Genomic DNA, 26,810 nt, shown 5'->3' with positions numbered 1-26,810 from the left:
ACCAAGCCTCTTGAAAGGAGGCGGCCAAGCCACTTGAAAGGAGGCAACAAGCCTCTTGAAAGGAGGCTACCAAGCCTCTTGAAAGGAGGCTATCAAGCCTCTTGAAAGGAGGCTACCAAGCCTCTTGAAAGGAGGCTACCAAGCCTCTTGAAAGGAGGCTACCAAGCCTCTTGAAAGGAGGCTACCAAGCCTCTTGAAAGGAGGCTACCAAGCCTCTTGAAAGGAGGCTACCAAGCCTCTTGAAAGGAGGCTACCAAGCCTCTTGAAAGGAGGCTACCAAGCCTCTTGAAAGGAGGCTACCAAGCCTCTTGAAAGGAGGCTATCAAGCCTCTTGAAAGGAGGCTATCAAGCCTCTTGAAAGGAGGCTACCAAGCCTCTTGAAAGGAGGCTACCAAGCCTCTTGAAAGGAGGCTACAAGCCTCTTGAAAGGAGGCTACCAAGCCTCTTGAAAGGAGGCTGCAAGCCTCTTGAAAGGAGGCTACCAAGCCTCTTGAAAGGAGGCTACCAAGCCTCTTGAAAGGAGGCTGCAAGCCTCTTGAAAGGAGGCTACCAAGCCTCTTGAAAGGAGGCTACCAAGCCTCTTGAAAGGAGGCTACCAAGCCTCTTGAAAGGAGGCTGCAAGCCTCTTGAAAGGAGGCTACCAAGCCTCTTGAAAGGAGGCTACCAAGCCTCTTGAAAGGAGGCTGCAAGCCTCTTGAAAGGAGGCTACCAAGCCTCTTGAAAGGAGGCTGCAAGCCTCTTGAAAGGAGGCTGCAAGCCTCTTGAAAGGAGGCTACCAAGCCTCTTGAAAGGAGGCTACCAAGCCTCTTGAAAGGAGGCTACCAAGCCTCTTGAAAGGAGGCTGCAAGCCTCTTGAAAGGAGGCTGCAAGCCTCTTGAAAGGAGGCTACCAAGCCTCTTGAAAGGAGGCTACCAAGCCTCTTGAAAGGAGGCTACCAAGCCTCTTGAAAGGAGGCTACCAAGCCTCTTGAAAGGAGGCTACCAAGCCTCTTGGAAGGAGGCTGCAAGCCTCTTGGAAGGAGGCTTCCAAGCATCTTGAAAGGAGGCTACCAAGCCTCTTGAAAGGAGGCTACCAAGCCTCTTGAAAGGAGGCTACCAAGCCTCTTGAAAGGAGACAACCAAGCCTCTTGAAAGGAGGCTACCAATCCTCTTGAAAATAGGCTACCAATCCTCTTGAAAGGAGGCTACTAAGCCTCTTGAAAGGAGGCTACTAAGCCTCTTGAAAGGAGGCTACTAAGTCTCTTGAAAGGAGGCTACCAAGCCTCTTGAAAGGAGGCTACCAAGCCTCTTGAAAGGAGGCTACCAAGCCTCTTGAAAGGAGGCTACCAAGCCTCTTGAAAGGAGGCTACCAAGCCTCTTGGAAGGAGGCTACCAAGCCTCTTGGAAGGAGGCTACCAAGCCTCTTGGAAGGAGGCTACCAAGCCTCTTGGAAGGAGGCTACCAAGCCTCTTGGAAGGAGGCTACCAAGCCTCTTGAAAGGAGGCTACCAAGCCTCTTGAAAGGAGACTACCAAGCCTCTTGAAAGGAGGCTACCAATCCTCTTGAAAGGAGGCTACCAATCCTCTTGAAAATAGGCTACCAATCCTCTTGAAAGGAGGCTACAAAGCCTCTTGAAAGGAGGCTACTAAGCCTCTTGAAAGGAGGCTACTAAGCCTCTTGAAAGGAGGCTACTAAGCCTCTTGAAAGGAGGCTACTAAGCCTCTTGAAAGGAGGCTACCAAGCCTCTTGAAAGGAGGCTACCAAGCCTCTTGAAAGGAGGCTACCAAGCCTCTTGAAAGGAGGCTACCAAGCCTCTTGAAAGGAGGCTACCAAGCCTATTGAAAGGAGGCTACCAAGCCTCTTGAAAGGAGGCTACCAAGCCTCTTGAAAGGAGGCTACCAAGCCTCTTGAAAGGAGGCTACCAAGCCTCTTGAAAGGAGGCTACCAAGCCTCTTGAAAGGAGGCTTCCAAGCCTCCTGAAAGGAGGCGTCTAAACCTTTTGAAAAGAGGCTACCAAGCCTCTTGAAAGGAGGCTACCAAGCCTCTTGAAAGGAGGCTACCAAGCCTCTTGAAAGGAGGCTACCAAGCCTCTTGAAAGGAGGCTACCAAGCCTCTTGAAAGGAGGCTACCAAGCCTCTCGAAAAAAAGGCTGCTGAGTCTCCACGAAGTCTCTTGAAAAAAGGCTGGTGAGCCTCTTGGAAGGAGGCTACCAAGCCTCTCGAAAAAAAGGCTGCTGAGTCTCCACGAAGTCTCTTGAAAAAAGGCTGGTGAGCTTCTTGGAAGGAGGCTTCCGAGCCTTTTGAAAGGTGACTACTGAGCTTCTTGAAAGGAGGCTTCTGAGCATCTTGAGAAGGAGGCTTCAGAACTTCTCGAAGAGAAGCTTACTAGCTGCTTATAAGGAGGCTTTTAAGCCTTTTGCAACGAAGCTATTGAACTTTTTGAAAAAGCCTTCATGTCTCTAAAATGGAGGCTTCTGAACATTAAAATTTAAACGACAAACCAAACTAAACAAAAATGTGCCAATATTCGTGCTTCTCAACTTCAACTTCTCAACTGACCAGCTTGTTTATAAGATTCTATTTTGATTAATCAGTTTGTTTTCATTACCTGTACTGCCGTTATATGCATATTTGCTGGGATTCGAATTTCGTCTGAATCTCCACGAAGATTACAGGAAAGAATATTAGTTAGTTGGCAGTCACCGTTGAATCTGTATTCATCTCTTAAAAGTGATGTGACCGCATAACTCAAGCAGAAAAGTGTAAAGTAGAAAGTTCAGCCGACCGTCCTTCATTAACTTGTCGCAATGAAAGTTGTAATTCAAGTGAGCAGTGCACTGCAATTAGTTACTGGACCGTTTCCAAAATGACAAAAATATGTACCTCGATCCTTTACAACCGTCTTCGATATAAATAATACGCAAAATGACGTAGATAACTGATGATAAATGTATCCGTTTATCTGTAAGCTGATCCGTACAAAGCAAAGCTGACGAGGAGAAGACCTTGAGATTCGTTCAAATCATACAAACTATACAACTTGACAAAGAACCCAAAGACAGGTTGGTTTCGTGACAAGGAACAGCGAAAACTATAACCATATCACACCCGTCGCACAATGTACTGCTATTGAACACGCGAACCTGATATTTAGCACCACTATATATCTGTTTGGATACATTTGTTTGGTATCAGGTTGTCGTCGGTGACCGGGGTAAGCCCCCAGAGAACTGAAGCGTCATAATTGACGACTACGGTAGGCGAAAATGGGAGCTGTAATCTATACGGGCTTGGGCGATTTAGCGCTCGAGTTGAGCCATTTAAAGGGACCAACTTGAAAGCCGAAACCGAAGGTAAATCCGCTCGATGCACAGTGTGTTCGAATTTGAAAAGTGATCCTCCTCCACCATGAGTTTTATTTCGACTCGCAGGTAAAAGTAAAACCGTACAGAGAGAGACTTAAAAGGCTTGAAACTACGGGTGGCACGGTTCGGTTGCATTGGCGTTGTTAATAAAACTAGGTTGAAATGCGAATTCACTCAGCCGGCTCCAATTTATGTCTTGAATTACACACATATTTGCACTGGCTGGATTGATTCACACTTATTTTACGTAGAAGTTCTGTGGTAGTTGATTGCTCTCGGTGGAAATATGACGAAATTTCATGTCCCGTGACATTCACATGCGAGAGAGAAAAGTCACATGGCAAACGATTAGCATCATCGCAGCTTTGCTTAGGGTATTTGAGAAATTCATGAAACCACGTGCCTCACGTAAAGCTGATGGGCGAACAAATAAATGTTTTCAACAATCTCCTTGGCCTGATAGGAAGCACTCGCTGGAAACGAGTTACTTGCAACGTGAAAGTATACAAACAGAACGCTGCAATTCTGGTCACTTGCGTGTGCATATGACTTAGTTATAATAAATTTGTCTAAATCGTGCCGCCACCCCGATGGTTAACGCGGCAGTCAAGTTCAAAAAGTTTGCTCGCTGTGATATTCCTCACTATCACAAGTATGAGTTCAGTAGCTATGTATTATATGTTTGATGGGGTGGAGGTGATTGGATAACAAGCCCACATATTAGTTAGGTGGAAACCACTATCAGTGTGTAGGTGAAGGAGCCGAATAGTAGGATGAAATCAAGAATGGCTCATTTTTTTGTTTATCATGCTGTCTTTAGTAGACATAGATCATATAGAGTAGTCGAATTTCTCAGCTGCAACATCTTTAGTTGTAAAACATGTAATGCATAACCAATATCTGAGGAAAGCAAAGAGCATGTCAAGCATGATCTTTTCATACCAACGAAGTCAATACCTCCATTACATCTCCGCTGCGTCGTCGTAGCTCACCCCGTCCACGGTCAATAATTTCCGATTGATTTCCACCAATAAACGGAAATTATGAGAACGAGACATTATGCCACAATTTCGCGCTCGATACCTCTCACTGTTCGGGCCGGCATGGTAACATTGCATTATATAGCAATTTAAAAGTTAGGAGCACGATGTAGGTATATCATCGCCGTTCGCACATGGACCCGGGCCTTACCGAAGCATATCGACATAACTATCATGCGCGCATCCAAGGAAAATTTTTCGATTTTGCTGCTGTCATCGTCACCGCTATATTAGCCAGCAATCATCACCACTGCTGTCGCCGTCGCTTGTTGTTATTGTTTTCTTCGCAAGCTGTTGGTTTTGAACAATTATAATGATAATTTTTTGAAACTTTTCTGTTGAAAGGCAGTAGCTTCAACCGAAAATATTATGAAATCCAAAAATAAAATTCCATTAGGCTGAAATGTGAACCAAAATGATTATAAACATTCTGGAAATGTAGACCTAATATTTGTGATCTACATTAGGGTTGGAATTAAAGAAATTTTGTCTGGAACAGGTTACACAGGCACAGTGGTTTCAGAGATGACATCGAAGTAAAAGCTAATCTACCCAAAATCATCTGCACCTTTACGGAAAATCGGATTGCGTTCCACAGATGGACCAATCATTCAACGATGTCCTGATTCAGCAGTGAGCAGGAAACGACAAAAATCGGAAGATAGCTGGTCCGACGGAAGAAGGAAGGATTTAAGTCTGGTCAAAGGTCAGTCTAATCTTTCAATTCAAGATTAGACAAAAAAGTTTATGCTGCAAGATCGTCTGTACATCAGAAAGAGCACCAATGAGCCATCTAGAAGATCTTCTTGCTCTTTTCGCGGTTGCAGTGGCAAAACGTAATTTTGACCGGTTTTGGGCTTCTACCACCAAGCAAGACCGGTGTACAGACATAAAGAGACAAAAATGTTAGGTTTAAATAAGTTTTGTTAATCATCAAGACGAACTGACTTCGTAAAACACTCAAGGTTTGAAAAATCGATGTAACTTTACAGAAACAATGGATAAAAGTACTAGAGGAAAGTGTACCACCAATAGGTGGATTTATCTTCGTTTTTTCATCAACGAACCGACCTCCTCCAACCGGAGTTGCAACGGCAGAAGCAACATATAGCTTCGTTATTATAATCGCTACGAACAACACCAGCCAGCGAATTCTAGCCGAATCGACACCACTTTGGATCGGACGGACATCGAATTGTGGCCATTGCAGAGCGGAGCCTACTATGATGACTTGCGCGCCACCGAGATAACCTTGAAACAGCCAGTCTTCTATATGGGGTTTTTCTATATTTATTCGCATCGGTTATTGGAACCATCTTAACACAGAAATATTTCAACGATTTTTCGCTCTCGTGCACCCCCTAGTCGCTAACAGCTCGCGCTCAGAGTTGTTGGAACAGTTAGGTTAAAATACGAGATAGTTACACAATGCTCCGTTAGTCATCGCAACCTTCGATTTCCGGATTTTGCAAGAAGGCATTAATCCATAATCGTAAAAAGTTTTTAAGGATTAGAGAATAACAACAAAATAACAAGCAATAATAAAACTTAAACAATACGTAGAAGATTTAGAAACATAGGAAATACCTTTTCACAACAGAAACTATAAACAAATACACACAGAGACAGGTGTACGCGAGGCTTCAGGTCAGGTGCCAGGAAGGTGTAGCAGGGATGGTTCAACCTCCAGCATAACTTTTGAGAGTTGAATGTCAAGTTGCCAGCAAACCAGTTTCCTATGCAAATCTTTTTGCTCCGTTAGAATCAGATGCAATCCGACAGAATTCCGCAATGACTCACGAAATCTACCGCAGATTCTTGTTGCGCTCAACACTATTCAGCACTGCCTTTATGTACTTCCACAGCACACATACACCTCTATATTGGAGAACTGCGAATTGAACTTTGTTTCACAGTCGCACACACTATCGTGACATTGAATTTGCTTTGCCACTGCTCAATTATTAATCTTCTATTATTTGCTTCTTATGTTGGCTCTTCTTTCACTGATCCGCTCAATCACCCCCCTCAACTCATCGACATGGACTTTTGCACTTGAATTTCTGGGTTAGATGATACGCCACCAACGATCTTCGAACCGATACGCGCAACACTTTCTATCCATTTAATGAACTAGAATGAAATTAGTCTAAAAAAACTACACTCTATTAAAACACATTTTATTACAATCATATCGAAATCGAATATATAAAAACTCGACCGACGTCGTCCGAACGCGTAATCATTCTCTTATTATTTGCAAAACTATACGACCCGCATAGGCCTCTACCCACCAATACAAGGACAACTTCACCATACAGATGAACGTTCGTTCGAGAGAAACGTCAACCGCAGCTGTCATGGCGGTTGCGGCTGTCAAAGTGCCGTATTCCTTAAAAAAATGGTCGACATTCGCCATGCTGGTTGCAGCTGCGCAGTTACATTTAGCGCAGAACCGTATACGATTTCGTTCAGGTAAAAGTATCTATAAACGGAACCGAGTAATCGACTCGATGGAAAAATCCCCCTGGCGGAGACTAGCTAAATCGGAATATGTCGATTCGACCAAACACCACTACCGTCGAAAAGTTATGCAACCGGCATCACACCGGATGGTAAAGCGTTTTCGAACGAATGCTTGAGGATTGATAAGATTGAAGCGGAAACATTCAAGAAGTAAATAAAGGAGATAAAGATAAGACCGCAGTTGATACTATTCATGGGCAGAGGGGACGCGAAAGATGGGTAATAAGTTTAATTTCAACAACAATTCCAGTCGATCTTCATAAGTACTCGAACCCGAGCAAAATCTGACATCATAATGAGAGCAAATAGACAACATATTTTGATGTTAACGTTAAATTGAAATTATAGTTTGTTCTTAAATTTATGATTGATTCCATATTTTGATCCTGCAGATTTCTAGATTGTTCGATTTGGCTTCCTGATTATTAATACCATATTTGTTTATTGAAAACCAACAGCAATATCTCAACGACAGCAGGAAAAGTGATATCAACCGTTAAAACTACCAAAAAGATATCAACTGAAGTAGTCAAAATCGCACAACATCAAAAAAAGTTATTGATGTCATATCAACCTCTGCTCGGGTATTGAATGTTAGTCGAATCTCTCTTGAAAATCAACTTCAACTCTGGTAAACCTCGTACTCAGTGGATTACCCATTATCAATTGATACCGTTAAGTAATAACAAATACTTACGAACTAATTGAATTGTGATGCACTTTTGTCGTTCTACGATGAACATTGAGACTTACCTGGAAAGAAAAAGAAATATATAATTAGGTATATCAATGTTACCATTCGGGCTGACAATAGTACGAAGTTATAGCAAAAATGGGTGAACAGATCTGTTCAAATTTCAAAAAGTTTCCTAAAATCGACCGGTCAACTGGTATTCACAATTCTTATGCTAAGTAAGATAGACTCTTCTGGTAAAAATTTCAGCTCAGCTGGTTGAAAATTAGGTGTGCTTCAAATCGATTTAGTGTTTTCAGCATGATTTTGCCCCTAAAAAACCGTAACTCTGAGTGGGATGAACGGGGCCGACAACTTGAGGGGACCCCAAAATGTACAAAAAAGGTTGGTTTTAGTACATAAGATTTGCGGGGAGCCGGGGCCACGCCCCCTCCTAAATCCGGCCCTGGCCATACCTATCCCCGAAAACTTTGTGGAACATTGTTTTATAATCGGAACAGATCTTCTATGTGTTTCAACAAATTTCGTCCTTCGAGATTCCCAAAAATCAACATTTTTCGTTGATAAAAGGCCTATGAAATCTACATTCAGATATTTTTTTGAACTGAATTTGTCGGGAAGTTGCAGCTTCACTTTCATGTCCGGTATAAAATATGAAGCGGTATCAAATAAAAATTGTAGAAAATTTCATATCAAGAAGATTCATTCAAAAAATTGACAAACAAAATTTTTGTTCCATTTCTGTGCGATTCGATTCGTGGCATTGTGATTATCAGCCGAACTCCTGCTGCTGCAGATACGCTCGCCGTTGCAGCATGATGTTATTGTTGAATTACATTCTAGCAAGTCACCAATGATTAGGGTTTCTTACCCCATTCCCGGCCTAACATGCATACGACGACATTATTTGATTGATATTTATGACAGGAAGCAACTTTTCCTGAATTTCGTGGGCCGTGCAATACTGCAATGTGGTTCACTTCTGCTTAAAAATAGCTTTTCATGGTAAATATCGGTTGAAAAAGCTTTTATTTGATTTAAATTAACGATGTGCAGCACTCATTTCAATCATAGCGATTGCATTTCCGCCTCACTTCCAAACCAGTTCTTGGCCTAAGCAAAATTTCGCTCAATCTCTTAACATCTTACTCTCATTCTCTCTCGGACGGTAGAAAATGCGACGTAAACAAAAATATGCACGTTCAACGCCGACATGATGCCAGATGGTATTATTTATAATAATTTTTATTTGGTTGAAAAAATATATTCACTGATCCAAATTACTTGCAAATGCTTTTTTTCACTATTTGAAATCGAGAGAATTATAAATAACATGATAGCGTCAACGTATTAGATAGTTTTCCTATATGAACGATGAAGGATTTTTTTTTCATACTAAAAAAAACTCCTGGTCTATTGGCAGCACGGTGCGGCTAGAAGTTCTTATGCCGAGGTGAATTTTTGTTCGGTTTGAGGATACATTTTCAAATGTATTCTAATATATTTATATTAGTTCTAGTGAAACGAACAAATAGAAAAGATATAAGTGCGTGAGTTTAGAATTATTGTGTGGTGATAAGGGAAGATCCATTAATTACGTAACGCAAACATTGGCCATTTTTAACCCCCCTCCCCCCTATGTCACACTTTTTGTATGAATCATTTGAAATTTTTGTATGGATTGTCACACTTTGGTCAACTCCCCCTCCCCCCTCTAAGTGTTACGTAGTTTATGGATGCTCCCTAAACAGCTTCAAGAAATGATTGTATCGAGAACTGTGACGATTTTCAGGTAAGTGTTTATATGAAAATACAGTTTTGTAAAAGTGGAAAGATTCACTCCGGCTCAGTGGTGTAGCAACGGAGAATGAATGTTCGGAATCTACATTTTTATATATTTGGACCAATTAGGAGTGAAATAAATGATTGAAAAATATTGAGTATTGTGCGGAATAAATGGGATACTTTTTTAAAATTGTCAATCATAAACCTACGGCTTCCAAAAAGTATAAATCCTTAGTTTTCTGTGCAGTGAGCCGGGAATCGGGTCCATAGGCCCAAGTAGTGATTTACCCTACTTTGTCTCAACATCTAAGGTCTGAACCAAAAATATTTGATGACGATCATTGAAAAGCAGAGCTCTATCTGGTAAAAGGGCGATTGTCGCAAGAGAGAATTCTCTTGATGTGTAAAGTGACAAGCAGAGGATTTCTTTGCATTTTATCACCTCGGAATGCAACTTTGCATTGTTTTCTATCGTTCTAAGGGGATAAACCACAAAGAACTCTGCTGCTTGTCACTTTTATTTAAAAGAGGGGAAGTCGACGAAGAGAATCTTTTCTTGCAACATTTGCCCTTATTCCAGATAGAGCTTGACTTGTTCGTTGAAAATGCTTGTTAGCGTGCAAGACTTTGTAATAAGGCGATCAATTAAGCAAATTAAAATAAGCAATTCTCTGGGAAATGATGCTTTTTTCGAAATTTCAATTTTGTATGTTTTGATTTTCCAGAAATTTTGCATATCAATTCTTTGTGATTAAAAAACATAATCTGCATCATTGGTTTGCAATTTTGACTACAGCCTAACTTTTGACAAGGGCCTAAGCAAAACCACCTTGAACAGTTTCAAAAAAATATAACTTGAAAACGGCTTATCCGATCGTTTTGGTGTCTTCGACAATGTTTTAGCTATGTGAGAAAAATATGCACTGTGAAAAAAATTGTTCAATTATTTAAAATAAAACTTAAGAATCAATCTTCTCAAATTTTCAATATTTTTTTTATTTTTTGATGTTTTTGTTTTTTACCGTATATTATTTGGTACACGCAAAAAAAATGTTGCGGTCGAAACTACCATTCCGAGGGTTAATTTAAGAATACGCACCGACGATTTTCAGCAGACAACAAACCCGTTTGATTTTACCATGCGCGCAGTAAAAGTCAACTGTGGTCCTGGTGGAATGTTGTTGCATGAACTGAATCAGTGGTGAATTTGTCCGAATGCGTGGTTAATTTAACTGAAAATTTGTGGTTGTTTTAAAAACATGGCGTAGTCTACAAAATAGTAACCGTTACCATGGATTTTTTTTCTGTGTAGGCACTCTGTGTTCTTAACCGCTACTGTGCCGTGATCTACTGTGGTACTCTGCTCTACAGAATCCACACAGAACCTATTTTTCAATTTTGTATGTTTTGATTTTCCAGAAATTTTGCATATCAATTCTTTGTGATTAAAAAACATAATTTGCATCATTGGTTTGCAATTTTGACTATAGCCTAACTTTTGACAAGGGCCTAAGCAAAACCACCTTGAACAGTTTCAAAAAAATATAACTTGAAAACGGCTTATCCGATCGTTTTGGTGTCTTCGACAATGTTTTAGCTATGTGAGAAAAATATGCACTGTGAAAAAAATTGTTCAATTATTTAAAATAAAACTTAAGAATCAATCTTCTCAATTTTACAATATTTTTTTTTTATTTTTTGATGTTTTTTTTACCGTATATTTATTTGGTAGGCACTCTGTGTTCTTAACCACTACTGTGCCGTGATCTACTGTGGTACTCTGCTCTACAGAATCCACACAGAATCTATTTTTAGATGTCCATAATTCGTCATCGTTGTCGTTGCCACTCCGTATCATTGTTTTCATTTGTCCATGTGGTGAATCTAGTGATCGTTGCTTTGTTAGGTTGCCATAATTCGAAGTACGTTGGAGGAGTGCCTTGGCACGGCAAATGCTGGGTAAAGCGTACCATTGGTACTTCGCGTACCTGAAGGAATAAAATAGACCCCATCTCGCGGTCCTTAGCCTCTTACCCAGCAACTCCTATCCCTACCTCCCCGCGGTGCTGGCCGGGATACGAGCAACCTTAGGGAAGATCGGGTAACCAACCCCGGTGGGAACTATGGTCGTATGCTGACAGGAAGTGGGGGGGGGGCTTTGCTCCTCTCGGAGGTGAAAATCTTATTGAGCGTCTGTTCTCCATGTCAGGATCGGCTCTCAACAGCGTCTGTTCTCCATGTTAGGGGCGGCTGATCATCGTTCGAGTGCCAGCGAGGGACTCTAAGTGAAACTGTGCACCATGGTCCACCGGAAATAAGGAGGAATGGTCCTCTGGAAATTTAGGGGGTTTGGTGTCAGGCCCTGGAAGCCAGCTTTTAAAAATCATAAGCAACGAACAATCAACAAGAGAGTACGGACCGGAACCATCGGCGAAGACCACTGCGACGAAAAGGGACTAGCGATTGGAAACTCGGTTCGTGGAACTGCAAATCTCTCAACTTCATCGGGAGCACACGCATACTCGCCGATGTGCTCAAGGATCGTGGATTCGGCATCGTAGCGCTGCAGGAGGTTTGTTGGAAGGGATCAATGGTGCGAACGTTTAGAGGTAATCATACCATCTACCAGAGCTGCGGCAACACACACGAGCTGGGAACAGCTTTCATAGTGATGGGCGATATGCAAAGGCGCGTGATCGGGTGGTGGCCGATCAATGAAAGAATGTGCAGGTTGAGGATCAAAGGCCGGTTCTTCAACTTCAGCATAATCAACGTCCATAGCCCACACTCCGGAAGCACTGATGATGATAAGGACGCATTCTACGCGCAGCTGGAACGTGAGTACGACAGCTGCCCAAGCCACGACGTCAAAATCATCATAGGAGATTTGAACGCTCAGGTTGGCCAAGAGGAGGAGTTTAGACCGACTATTGGAAAGTTCAGCGCTCACCGGCTGACGAACGAAAACGGCCTACGACTAATTGATTTCGCCGCCTCCAAGAATATGGCCATTCGTAGCACCTACTTCCAACACAGCCTCCCGTATCGGTACACCTGGAGATCACCACTGCAGACAGAATCACAAATCAACCACGTTCTAATTGATGGACGGCACTTCTCCGACATTATCGACGTCAGGACATATCGTGGCGCTAACATCGACTCTGACCACTATCTGGTGATGGTCAAACTGCGCCCAAAACTATCCGTCATCAACAATGTTCGGTACCGACGACCGCCGCGGTACGACCTAGAGCGACTGAAGCAACCTGATGTCGCCACTGCATACGCGCAGCATCTCGAGGCAGCGTTGCCGGAAGAGGGTGAGCTCTATGGGGAACCTCTTGAGGACTGCTGGAATACAGTCAAAGCAGCCATTAACGACGCAGCGGAGAACAACGTCGGGTATATGGGTCGAAGTCGACGGAACGATTGGTTCGACGAAGAGTGCAGACAGATTCTGGAGGAGAAGGACGCAGCGCGGGCGGTCGCGCTGCAGCAAGGTACCCGGCAGAACGTGAACGTTATAGACGGAAGCGGAGACAGCAGACCCGCCTTTTTCAGGAGAAGAAACGCCGCCTGGAAGAAGTGGAGTGCGAGGAGATGGAACAGCTGTGCCGTTCTCAAGAAACACGCAAGTTCTACCAGAAGCTCAACGCATCCCGCAAAGGCTTCGTGCCTGGGAAGCTTACCAGACTGATCAAAGCAACGGTGGATGGTGTGCAAAACTGTGTGAAGATTTCGGGCGAACACTCCAGTTCGTTCGAATCGCGCCGGGGACTAAGACAAGGTGATGGACTTTCGTGCCTGTTGTTCAACATTGCGCTAGAAGGTGTTATGCGGAGAGCCGGGTGTAACAGCCGGGGTACGATTTTCAACAGATCCAGTCAATTTATTTGCTTCGCGGATGACATGGACATTGTCGGCCGAACATTTGCAAAGGTGGCAGAACTGTACACCCGCCTGAAACGTGAAGCAACAAAAGTTGGACTGGTGGTGAATGCGTCAAAGACAAAGTACATGCTTGTGGGCGGAACCGAGCGCGACAGGGCCCGCCTGGGAAGCAGTGTTACGATAGACGGGGATACCTTCGAGGTGGTCGAGGAATTCGTCTACCTCGGATCCTTGCACTAACAACGGCTGACAACAACGTTAGTCGTGAAATACGAAGGCGCATCATCTGTGGAAGTCGGGCCTACTACGGGCTTCAGAAGAAACTGCGGTCGAAAAAGATTCGCCACCGCACCAAATGTGTCATGTACAAGACGTTAATAAGACCGGTTGTCCTCTACGGACATGAAACATGGACAATGCTCGAGGAGGACTTGCAAGCACTCGGAGTATTCGAGAGACGGGTGCTTAGGACTATCTTTGGCGGTGTGCAAGAAGACGGTGTGTGGCGGCGAAGAATGAACCATGAGCTCGCCCAACTCTACGGCGAACCCAGTATCCAGAAGGTAGCTAAAGCCGGAAGGGTACGATGGGCAGGACATGTTGCAAGAATGCCGGACAGCAACCCTGCAAAGATGGTGTTCGCTTCCGATCCGGCAGGTACGAGACGGCGTGGAGCGCAGCGAGCGAGATGGGCAGACCAGGTGCAGAACGACTTGGCGAGCGTGGAGCGTATCCGAGGATGGAGAGATGCGGCATCGAACCGTGCATTGTGGCGTCAAATTGTTGATTCAGTGTTATCTGTTTAGATGTTGACTAAATAAATGAAATGAATGGAGGAGTGCCTCCGAGAAGAACAGTTTTGTCAGTCGTCATCAGGCAGCCGCATCGGTGAGGCGGTTCGGGGCGATTCAAATATGACGTCCACTAATTTTTGGGATTTCTAGACTCCTCCCCTCCCCCCTCTGTCACGCTTTTATGTATACCTAGTACATGTGCTGTCACAAAATCTTAGACCCCCTCCCCCCTAAAACCTGTGACATAATTTTTGAACGACCCCTTCCCCAAAACGCCACCGTGCGGACTACGCTTCTGTCTGGCGACTGACTAAGGTTTGGTGGAGGGGCTGGGAATCGAGCCCATGACCATTCGCTTATAAGGCGAACGTGTAGCCAACTACGCTACGGGACACCCCTTTTTTTGATATGTTGTAGCAGATAATATATGTATTTTTTTGCACAATGGGTCATAATGGAGAAATGATGGACAAAAAAGTTATAATCTTTTACAGTGGCGTCGCGTAACCTCACTTTTTACCTGTGCAGTGTGCACTGACCCAAAAAGTGAAAATTTTTATATTTTGACAGCCCAAATGGAAAATAAAATTATCAGAGTCGTTTAAACTAATCAAAATCTAGTTATTCTAGGCATTTCCGCCCACCAATTCCTTAAATTTAAACTCAGTGCACAGGTAGATTGAGGTTAGGGAAACGCCACTGATTTTTTTAAAATAAGTTGTTTTTTTTTAAATGGTCGAAATGTTTTTTTTTTTCGTTTTAATCGACTTGATTTTATGAAAGTACGTAAAATTTCCATTGCAAAAGTTATACGGTATTTTTTTTCTAACTGCTTCCGGTTCTGAGATTCAGCGGTTATAAGATAAAATATACCGATTTTTTGAATTTTTGGTCATTTTCGAATGTTTTTCGATTCTATTCAAGCTAGAATCAAATTTTACTGAGCCGTTGAGTTGATATTTATTGACATACAGTGGCTCCAAAAAGTATTCGTCTAGCTGCATATTTTTTAGTAAAACATAAAAATTAGGCTTGATAGAAGCGGTACCATAAAGCTTTCTTCTAAATTTGATAGAAAACTTATCAGTACATGATTATTATTCAAAAACAAATAGAAATTTCAATTACTTTTGTTGTCATGTAGAAAACATCTAAATTCCCTCAATTTCGCTCGCTCAAAAAGTATTCGTCTATTTAAAAAGTAGTCGCATGAAACACGAGTATAGCAGTTTTTTTTCGCTTGTAGTGACAGTACCACACTGTAGTGGTGTCTAGCAACATTTTTTCTATACTCAATGACAAATTTAACAATGTTATTGTTATGATTGATCTTGGCGCGGAAAATAGAGGCACCATGGGTTTGAAAGGTAAAGAGATTAGTCCCAATGAAAGAAAACTCATCCTAGGTCTACATAATTAGTGCAAGTTGACTTACGAGAGTGCAAGAATTGTGGCTAGACCCCATTCGACCATTCAATCGGCGATTGATCGCAACAGCGTCACAAAAACCTTTCAAAACAAATAACGGAGTAATCGTCCTCGAGGGTAAACTGATCACGATAAGCGATTTATTATACGGAAAGAAAAAAAATCTTTTAACAAGTGCACCCATGTAGGAAAGTGAGTTAGAGAGAAGAGGTGCTAAGATATGAATAAATATAAACAAAAATACCTGTAAAAGGTTTGGGTATAAAGGGCGAGTATCACGGAAAAGATTTCAAGTGAGCCATCAAATTATCAAACACGGATCGATTTAGCATAGCATAGCATATGTGATTGTACAAATCGTGGGTGGCTATACAATGCTCAATTGAGCAATCTACTGTATATTGTCGCAAATTGGTACTTGGGATTAGTACCTTTTCCTATACAGTAGCAATTGTATACCTGGCCACGTCCTTACAATCACGGAAGAAAGGGAAGGAATGTAAGTTCAACATCTACTAGTGAAGATGCAAGGAACCCATACTTCCTTCATAGATGTCTCGGGAAGGAAAATTTGTGTTAGTGGGTAAGGTGAATAATAGGGAGCTCTATTCGACAATATAGAGCGTTTGTCAAAACAGTATATGCTGAAAAAATATTAAAATATATTCATCAATTTACTTACGAACCGTCCAAAGGAGGACAAAGTAACCTGGATTTTACAAATTTTCGCATTATAAACAAAGCACGTTCAACCGCACACTTATTCACCGAACATTAAAATCAGAACTAAAAACTCGGATTTTACGAATGTTCTAAATCCTACCTGAAACACATCCGATCACGCACCAATTGCAGGGTGGCCACTGAAATTCGATTATCAATTTCCCGGTTTTTTCCCGCTTTTCCCGATAAATTTAGTCAAATTTTCCCGGTTTTTATTTTACTTGAAAAGGATAAGGTAACAGTTTTTGAACTTTACCTAGGTGTTTTATTTTCTGACCAAACAGGAGGTCAGTTTTGTATCGAAGCAACTGATCATTTGTATCGAATCTTTGAAATAAATATTTACATTACCAACATCGTGTTATGCAAAATGCACCAATCAACAGGTACACCAAAATTTCGTAAACTTTTTTTCTTGATTGCAAAGCTTTCGTAAGCTTCTGACAGAGCCAATGGACATGGCATGCTAGTCAAGTGTAATTCTATCTTCTTAAATCAAAATGTTTACAGAAAGCAGTGAAATTTGAAATCATGATAGGGGAAAAGACGATTTTGGCAGGTTTTGTGCTATTATTGTCAGGGGGGTTTTTGTCGACCAAATTTTATGAAATTCAGCCACAATATTCTTTGATACACAAAGAATGTTTAGTCCAAATTTGAGCATAATCAGTCATAAAAAACCCCCTGCCAAAGCCGTCATTCCCCCTAGTTGGATTGCAACTTTTTGTTTCAAATTTGATATTTTTTCCTTTTTCTAGAAAATTAAAGCCGAAATGTTTTAAATATTCAGCTCTCGGTTTGATCTTATTCAGACTATTTCAAAGAATATGTTCCTGAGAAATTGATGAGGATTTTCAAATTATCGCAAAATTATGTGAGCATAGGCATTATTCTCTCTTATAAAGTGAATAAAATTAAATCGTTGTTTTAACTTAGAGAGCTAAGAGAACAAACTTAGCAAGTAAAGCAGTATATAACCTCATCAGAGTTATTGGTATTGCTTTTCTAAAAAAATAAATAAAATAATACAACTAATTTGAACACAGCTTGACTCGAAGACTTATTTCATGATTATTTTGTGCTGAAAACTCAAATGTGAATAGGTACGTTATGTGGAGTATTTTGATGCGAAACATGTTTTGGAGGTAACCACTTTTCTTTCGATGGGACTCGAATCCACGACCCTCAGTACGCTAAATTGGTGATTTTAACGAAGGACCTCCTTCAAAGCACCAGTCTATGGTTACCTCCAATACATATTTCAAATCAAAATCTTCTACATTATGTAAATATTCACATCTGAGTTTCCAGAACATAGTAAATTCGGGTAGTCCAATACCCGAAAAAATAGCAATTAACTGTGATTGAACCATAATTATTTTATTTCTAAAATAGATTTGAGCACATTTTGGGCAATCAAAACATACGATTCGTAATTGTTGCAATTTTACATTTAAGATTTTTAGAATATCGTTTTTTCAGTGTTCTATCCATTAAAATAAAATATTGAATTTATTATTAAAAAGTTTGAAAGAAAGGAACATTTTTCAATGATTTGTAGATCTTTCAAATATAATTCCAAACAACTTTTGCTATATGTCACTTGAAATTGATATCAAAATGATCTAGTGACAACATAAACTGGATTTGGGAAACGATCTACTTAATTTGTGTACCTCACGCACACGCCATGCACTAAGATCATATAATTCAGCTGGAATGCGACTAAATAATAAATATTAAAGGGTAAATCTTTTTTTTATATCAACTTTATTAAAAACTTGTATGAAACTTGACGAAAATTTCTTTTTTCCCGGTACATGTCCTGAATTCCCGGTTTTTCCCGCTTTTTTTCCCGGTGACTTCAATTTCCCGTCTTTTTCCCGCTTTTCCCGTTTTTCCCGGTTCGGTGGCCACCCTGCAATTGTTTACTCACTCAGCCGCGCGAACTATCTGCTTACTGAGCAGAAACACGACAAAACAGGCACTGACGGCCGCGCAATGCAGAACACAATATTTCGGCAAATCGCGCGATCGTTCTGCCGTCCGAAACAAGAGCCAACACGTACTGCAATTATCAAACACGGATCGATTTCACCAAAAAATATCGCTGGAAGGAGTACTTTCAGAATCAAGTCATATTACCTGACGAAAGCAAGTACAGCATATTTGGATCAAATGGCCGATGTATGATATGGCGAAAAATGAATACTGAGATACAGCCGCAGAACCTCTTTTCAGCAGTAAAGCATGGTGGGGGCTCCGTCATGATCTGGGAGGTGCATGAGCGCAATCGGTGTGGAAAAATTTCATATTATTGAAGGAATTATGGATCACAAAATGTTCATCCGCATTTTGAAGGAAAATGTGAACGCCAAGGCTTAGAAATTAGGCTTACAGGGAGCATACATCTTCCCGCATGATAATTACCCCAAGCACACAGCCCGAAATACTAAACTGTAGCTACTCAATAATACCCCAATCAACTCAAAACGCCTCCACAGAGCCCAGATATGAAATCAATTGAGCACCATTGAAAAGTGCTGGATGACAAAATTCGTAAAAGTCACATTACCAACAACAAAATTTAGATTAGCATTGAAAGAAGGGTGGGAGAAAATCCCATCCCCCGTCACGGCTAATTTGGTAAGTTCCATGGCACAAAGTCTAGAAGCCGTCATAGATACATAGGGGAATCCAACTAAATAATGAATTTCATTCTACAACTATTGTTTTCATTTGAAAAGTGCGCCAAACCTGAGTAGACGAATACTTATTGAGCCCATATTTAATGAATTGTTAAGTTTTGTTACACTTGTTTCTGTTATTATTTTGTTTTTCTATTCGATTTTTTATAATAAAGATGAATTGATTAATCTGCTACACAATGTAATCGATAGATTTATTTTTTTGAGCTTACTAAATTCTATCTTTGACATTTTCTAGAAAACACACAAAAAAATTGTGGGGTGACAAAATCGGGTCGAAAACGTGACTAAATCGGGTCGAAAACGTGATAAAATCGGGGGTAGACAAAATCAGGGAGTGACAAAATCGGGTCAATACTGTATTTCTTTGTTTTCCTCGACTGAGGATTCGCCATACCTCGACAGTAATTTCGACACACTTGAGACTACATTATCTTTTGAGTTCATTTTCTATAGATTGCAAACATTCTTCGCCAATAAATTTTTGCAGGATGTTGACTCATAAACCGTCAAATGCGCCATTGCTAGTCAAATCGATCAGCATTATTGATTATGGCTATTGACGGTGTATGCATTTAGCCAGTTCGACAAACCCTCTATCGAGACCATGTTATCATTCGATGGTTTTCCCAACCTGCATCGTATTGTTTGATAACACCTCGTTTATTATTGGGTATAGTGTCAATAATTATCTTCTGTTGCTTGCATCGAACCATCCGCATGCATTCTGAATATATACGGCGAGCAATACTAGGTATTAATTATAGGAGTATATCGCGAGTGATTTTCTGCAAAAAATAGAAGTTCCATCAACCACCATCATAGGCAGGTACATAGGCAAAAAAGCGTGCCCGGATCGCGATCGCCGGAACCATACGAACGAAAAGTGAAAAGAGATCCGCCGGACACCATTGACTCGTGCCAAAATTTGTATCCATCGTCTGTTGCTCAGCAATCGATTGAAAATTGGTAGCTTATTACGCGTATTGCATTTTTTGTTTGTCCATTTTGTGCAACAATACATGCTGAAGGGGTATATATTTTTGGTATACAATATGCAAAAAGGTCAAATTTGTTACATTATTAATTGGTACATGTTGATAAATATAAGTTATGTCTGTGTGCTTCTTAAGTAATAATTGAATTACTTTCAATCTAAGTTTCTTCATTAATTATTGGAGTAAGAAGTGCCCAAAAACATGATCATGAAACCACCGTTAAGTGGATTAATCTAGGTATTAATTCGGGTTCTTGAACGAATGTGTTGAGTAGGTGTAATCCTCAATCATGCGAAGGCTTATTGCTTTGAGAAGATGTAATGAACATCAATTAATTCACAAATAGATTAATTTGTTGCGTAACAATGCTGTGAAACCAGGGAACCCGATGTGTGATACAGAACGATGCTGAAGGTGTAATTTACCAATTTTTATTTTCAAATTAAGTACCTGAATATGCAGATTGAAAACATCTGTGTAGAGTTTCTTGCTTGATGCTAGAAAGTTTCCTGACCTGTGCTACCAAAAATAGATAGTGGAAACTGTAGATGAGTCCACACGCTTGGTGGAAGTAAATTAAGCCGGCTTGTGCGAAAGTGACGCAATTTGCCAATCTTCTTTTTTTTTTATAATGCTACACATTACTATATTGAAAAAATAACGAAATATTTACAATTACTAACAATCGTATGAAACGGTAAGATAGTACGAAACTTTAGAATAATATACATTGTTCCAGACGAGAAAAAAACTGATTTCTAAAGGGCGTCCCAGCATAGCTTTTGGCAGAGCGTTGTCATTTGTTTTTTATATTAAAAGATGTTTTTCGAGTGTTTTTAACTAATTTTTCTAACAGCCACACTATTATTTCTGGCATAAATGAGATTTATATACAATCAATCAATTAATGAAAGTAATGAGACCTATCTTTCTAAAGTGCAAATACATGTAGATTAGGGTGTCCCAAAAAAATTCGATGTTCGAAAAGTCATGGTGCTCAACACTGAAATGAAAGATATAGGGGAAGAGGTGGTAAAATGAACAGTTGGCTATATTTATATTAAAACACTATTTAGGCGTATTTTAATCATGCACACGTTTTCCGCGAAATAAAATAAGGTACCTAAGCTAATATTTTGGTTTTGAGACCGAACGAATAGCTATTACTATCCAAAATATCAAACGAGGCCGTAAAAATAGGGTCTGATGTAATTTTTAACCATTTTTCCGCAAGCTTTAATTCTTAATAAATTCATAATACCATTGATTCAAACCTTTTATAACCACAGCGGCAAATAGTACAACCTTCACAAAGATGTTGCAGGGGTAAATAGTAAACTTATTGGTTTGCATAGTTAGAGAAAGAGTTATTTATCACAAGGCACGTATGGAGGTAAAATGAACACTTGTACCAAACTTTCGCAAATTTATGATAAACGTTGTGCAATTGTGAAGCGGAAGTTCAAGAAACAAACCATATCAAATAACCAAGATAAAACTTTCAATATGTGAATTAAATTTAAAAATAGCTGATATTTCAAAACTTTTTTTCTTCTTTTTATTATATTGATAATTAAGAGCTTTTCAAAAGTTATACCAAATTTTTCAAAAGGCTCTCCTTATCTTAACTAGTTATATATACAGTGCTAGAGTTAAAAAAAGAAAATTAAATATTTCTAAAGGGTTTAGAAGCGATGTTCATTTTACCACCAGGTAGTGTTTATTTTACCCGCACTATTTTTGTACATTCGAAATTTCGATGTTTTTTATTTCGATGAAAAACAGAAAAACTATATAAAATAATAATTATTAGCGAAAAAAATGTTCAGTGCAATAAGAATATGAGTTAAATTGTTGGACCAAGTGGTAAATCTAGCAAATTAACAATAGTTTTATGATTGAATTCAACGCGTGTCCTTAACGTGTTTATTTTACCACCTGTTCCCCTACCTGTCTGGATAATTTTTGTAGAACATACCGACTTTCTAAAAAATCGTTTAGAGGTCGCGCCAGATCGATTTTTGAAAAATGATCATTTTTTAGGTAGAAAAAATCAAATATTGGGTCCTTTCACAATTTTTTTGGGGGTCACCCATTTGTTTTATTTTTTTATTTTTCTGTGGATCTTGGCCTATATTATCCATGAATAAGTTTTTGGTATTATGCGTTTTTACAGTCTGCATAACTTTTTAAATATCGAAAAAACACATTTTTTGATTAATTTTCGAAGTTACTTCATCCTTACACAAAAAATATGTTTTCAGATCCAAGAAATGTTGTTCTGGATCTGAGATATTGCAGTTCAAGTAAATAGTCAAAAAGTGTACAAATTCGATACTTTTTCTTTACATGTTATAATTTCATCAAGATTGCACCAATATTTTAATTTAAATTAAAAACAATTCAAAAGCAAATAAATGAGAATATTTTCTAGATAACATAGCTTTTCTTTCCGATGGAGCTGGTTACCTGAATTACAGGATTTGGTCGGACTATATGGATGGAGCCAGTTATGAAATGATATCACACCCAACAGTTAATATGTAGCAATATACAAGTAATCAGATTTACCATGATCTCTTTATTAGTTTTGCTTCAATCATAGGATACTTTTCACGGCATACAAAATACAAGGCAGGCTCTGCACGTATGTAAACATTCAGTTTGAATGTGAACATGCGTCGACACTACTATCTTCACACAAGTTGAACTGAGACGATGCTCTACGGTCTCAGCATGCTTACTTTTGAAGTCTAACATGTGGCGATAAAACATACGTCACTCTTGACGTGTCACTTTTCTTACAAGCCTACCTTGTTGTCTGTATACCGTGATGCTTGTGATATGTCATATAACAGTCAAACATTTTTTTCGACATGTCAGTTCGACAGCTTTTCCAGTTCACTTGAGATATTGAAAAAGTAAAAACGGAATAAACGTAAAGTAAAAAGTGACGCATATTTTATCGCCACATGTAAGAGTACAAAAGTAAGCATGCTGAGACCGTAGAGCATCGTCTCAGTTCAGCTTGTGCGAAGATGACATAAAGAAGGCAGATTTATACCAAACGTCTATTATGCCTAACATACATTATGTCTAACGTACTTATGCTTAACGTCGCACACCCGGTAAGGGAGCTTACCCATTATCACTCCCAGACCCATTGTCACCCGCGACGACGCTACCAAAACTCAAGAGAAAAACATCATCACTGCTAGGTGGAATAATTTCTATTGGAAATACAGGCCGACACACAATACGGACATTCGGTAACTTTGGTGGATACGGATTTGTTGTTCGGCCTGATATGATTTATGCTAAAGAACGGGTCAATTTATCCTTTGCGTGTTTTCATAGTGTGAATGTTCCCCCAACACATAAATAAATAATCGATATACTGTTCCCATTAAAGCTAGCAAGAAGGACACGATTTACTCGATTCGTGACATGGTCACAATGTGCCACTCATACATTGTTGACCTTGAACTATCAGTCAAAGTACTAATCAAAAAGAATTGTTAATTTGACCTTTTGTATTTCCATTCAGCCATTTCTTTGGTAAACAGATTGGTGAAATGTGGTTTCGACAAACTAAGGTATAATTGCGAAACGCAATGACCTATCGTAATGTTGATTTGATGATTTTACGAGTTGTCAAGCAGTAAGCTTACTGCCAAAGAGTGAAATTTCAAAAACAAAAATGGCTGAATAACAAAATATACAAAATGATAAATGAATTCAGCATGTTTTCCAAAATTGAAAAAAAAAAACAAGTGGGTAAATCACTACTTGGGCCTATGGACCCCATTCCCGGCTCAATGCACAGAAAACTAATGATTTATACTGTTTGGTAGCCGTAGGTTTATGATTGATAATTTTTAAAAAGTCTCCTATTTATCGCGCACAATACTCAATATTTTTCAATCATTTATTTCACTCCTAATCGGTCCAATTATAGAAAATAAAAATGTAGATTTCAAACTTTTGCTCTTCGTTGCAACACCACTGAGCCGGAGTGATTCTTTCCACTTTTACAAAACGGTATCATCAAATAAACACCTACCTGAAAATCGTCACAGTGCTCGATACAACCATTGCTTCAGGCTGTTTATCACCACACAATAATGCTAAAATCACGCACTTTAATCTTTTCTAATTGTTCGTATCACTAGATCTTATATAAACATATTAGAATACATTTAAAAATGTATCCTCAATCCGAACAAAAAATCACCTCGGCCCAAGAACTTATAGCTGTACAGTGCTGCCAAAAGGCCATGAGTCTTATTTTAGTATGAATATAATCCTTCGTCGTTAATATGAAAACTGTCTAAAACGTTGACGCTTTTATGTTATTTATAATTATCTCAATTTCAAAGACTAAAAACAATATTTTTTCAAATATTTGGAAGGAATTTGGATGAGTGCATATATCTTCTCAACCAATTAAAAATTATTATGAATAATACCATCTGGCATCACGTTATCGTGGAACGTGCATATTTTTGTTTACGTTGCATTTTCTACCGTCCCGAGAGAGAGAATGAGAGTAAGATGTTGAGAGATTGAGTAAAATATTGCGTATGCCGAAGAGACTTGGAGTATGCCGGATAAGCAATCGCCTATGACTGAAATGAGTGCTGCACCATGTCAATTTAAATCAAATAAAAGCTTTTTCGAGCGGTTTTTAGCAAGAATAGCTATTTTTCAAGCAGAGGTGAACCCCATCGCAATATTACACGGCCCACAAAATACAGGAAAAGTAGCTCCTAGTCATAAATATCACTTAAATAATGCAGTCGTGCGCATGTTAGGCCGGGAATGGGGTAAGAAACCCTAGTGCAATCACAGACTGAAATTTTTTTTTCAGCTCGATTTTTTGTCTTCAGTGTCTCGTACTTGACTCGACTTCGAATGTTAAAATCATTGCTTGTTAAGCTGGGCAAAGCGAAACTAAAGTAGACAAAACCTACCGAGGGATTAATCTCCCAATCCGTATCGGATGTTGTTAGCAATGTTGCCAGCTGCTGATAATGTCCTCTCTTGTTCAACCGAAGTTGGACGATTGGTTCCAAGAACATCGAAAATCAGTGTCAAGAAGTTGCCCTTACTTTCTTCAGATTCATAGTAGGAGAATTATTTGCGGATTGTTTGCAAGGATCCTGGCGTCAACATAGTTGTCACTGGCAGCGCAAGTGTTTTGCTGTGCTGAAGTTTCTTCATGAGTTGTTTTTTAACCAATAAACCAGAAAAATCAGCCATGGAAGCATCTTCTTAGTAACGCTCGGCAGGTGTGGCCGTTGTCTTAGATCAAAGAATGGCATCAGGAATGATTAGAAGCTCGTCCGCTTGCTTAATCAAAGTAGCTCTGTACTAGGTATATACTTTACTGCAGGATTATTCAAAAAACAAAAAGATCGACGTATTCTGATCGTTTCTTTTGAATTCGTTTTTTAAGAGCATTGAATAAGCTGTCAACAATTTTTGTAGCTTGATTTGATAATTGCTCCAACAAAAATTGGATCGCACGTTGGCTTCATATAGGATGCAGAACTCACGGGAGAGTAGTTCCACAGCAGCGTGAACAGGTTCGAGGTTTTGAATTGTTTCACCTACCGCCATAAAACTATAATCACTGAAGTTGAATTTGGATTGAAGTTGAATTTAACTTAGTAATCTCGAGTTTGGATTTTTTCATCGATGGGACAATTATGCGTAGGACGGCAGTATACTTACGGAATAAGAATGCTTATTCACTTGCTGTGGGATGTATGGATTTCTGATACTCGTCACTTACTGTTTGCAATCTTACAGATATTCAAGAATTCAATTCCTACAATCGCACACAAATCCATTTAGCACTTACAATAAGTCCATTATAACCACAGCGATACTTTAAATATTTTGGTTTGAATATGCTCAGGTCCTTCGGAGAAGAAGTGGCATAACTAGCCTCAAATGCTAGGGAGAGCTACATCTATTCCATTTATTTTATCGAGTTTTAGTTATTTGCCAAAACTTCTAAAGTGGATCAGTCGTTTTGGAATTACAGGATTTTTTTTTACAGAAAGTTCAATTACTATCAACTCGTTGTTAGACTTTTTCAACAACTACAACAAGCGATGAAACTTCATAAGAAATATCTAATGGATTTTTTTGGAAAATAGAAAAATGTTTGAAGATTCCTTGACATATTTTTACTTTCAATACCTACATTCAATGCATACAAATACATTCTAATTTGAGTAAATACCATACAGTCTATTAAGTTTTTTGAAGTAGAGTTTTTTTTCGCTGGTAATTTTGATCGTGCAACTTCACTTTGCCACCAAAGACTTTGCAACATGTTTAAAAAAAATTCTAAATAATTCAAAGAAAAATCACATGGTTATCATTATGCGTTAAACATTTGGGATGAATTAAAAATTGAGAAAATGTGGATATCCACTATCATTCTCTCAATATGCTCAATAAATTGAACAATTAAGTGCCAGTGTCTTTATAAGCCCATCATCAAGTGGAAGTTCATGAAACGGTTTTTAAACATTATCTACATAATCTTGTATGTGGCACTTTTATTCGTAGTATTCGACGTTTTCTTGAAATAAGCCTTAAAATGTCAAGTTTTTGGTTGTAGGTTGAAATTTTTTGATGATTGTTTGTTAAACGGTTCTGAAGTATGGCTCCATTAGGCCTTTCGATTCAGTTTCGATTGCTTCCATTAGATAATTTTCATACATTTAGGCGATAAATTTACATCAAAAGATAATGGAATATTATTGGTTTTTCATTGGAGTCGATTATTTGTAATATAATCAGCAATTTAAATTCATTGTGATATATCGTATTTCCTTCAATCACGTCAACATAATTACATT

The 26,810-nt window shown here is 39.5% G+C and overlaps 1 protein-coding gene across 5 annotated transcripts in view; it reads right to left on the bottom strand.

Moving 5' to 3' along the window:
• Window positions 1-26,810, bottom strand: part of LOC134212885 (trafficking kinesin-binding protein milt) — a 341,223-nt gene that overhangs the window by 148,823 nt on the left and 165,590 nt on the right. Inside the window, exon 1 of one of the 5 annotated variants that reach the window (XM_062691158.1) lies at window positions 5,970-6,641. The exons of the other annotated variants lie outside the window; for them this stretch is intronic. The gene's annotated coding sequence lies outside the window, so the exon portion shown is untranslated. Of the gene's footprint in view, window positions 1-5,969; window positions 6,642-26,810 lie in introns of those variants that run through there. 5 annotated transcript variants of the gene reach the window in all.

This window comes from Armigeres subalbatus, chromosome 2 (genome assembly GCF_024139115.2).
Source record: "Armigeres subalbatus isolate Guangzhou_Male chromosome 2, GZ_Asu_2, whole genome shotgun sequence".
NCBI classification, from domain to species: Eukaryota; Metazoa; Arthropoda; class Insecta; order Diptera; family Culicidae; genus Armigeres; species Armigeres subalbatus.
This window is presented reverse-complemented; position numbering and strand designations above follow the sequence as displayed.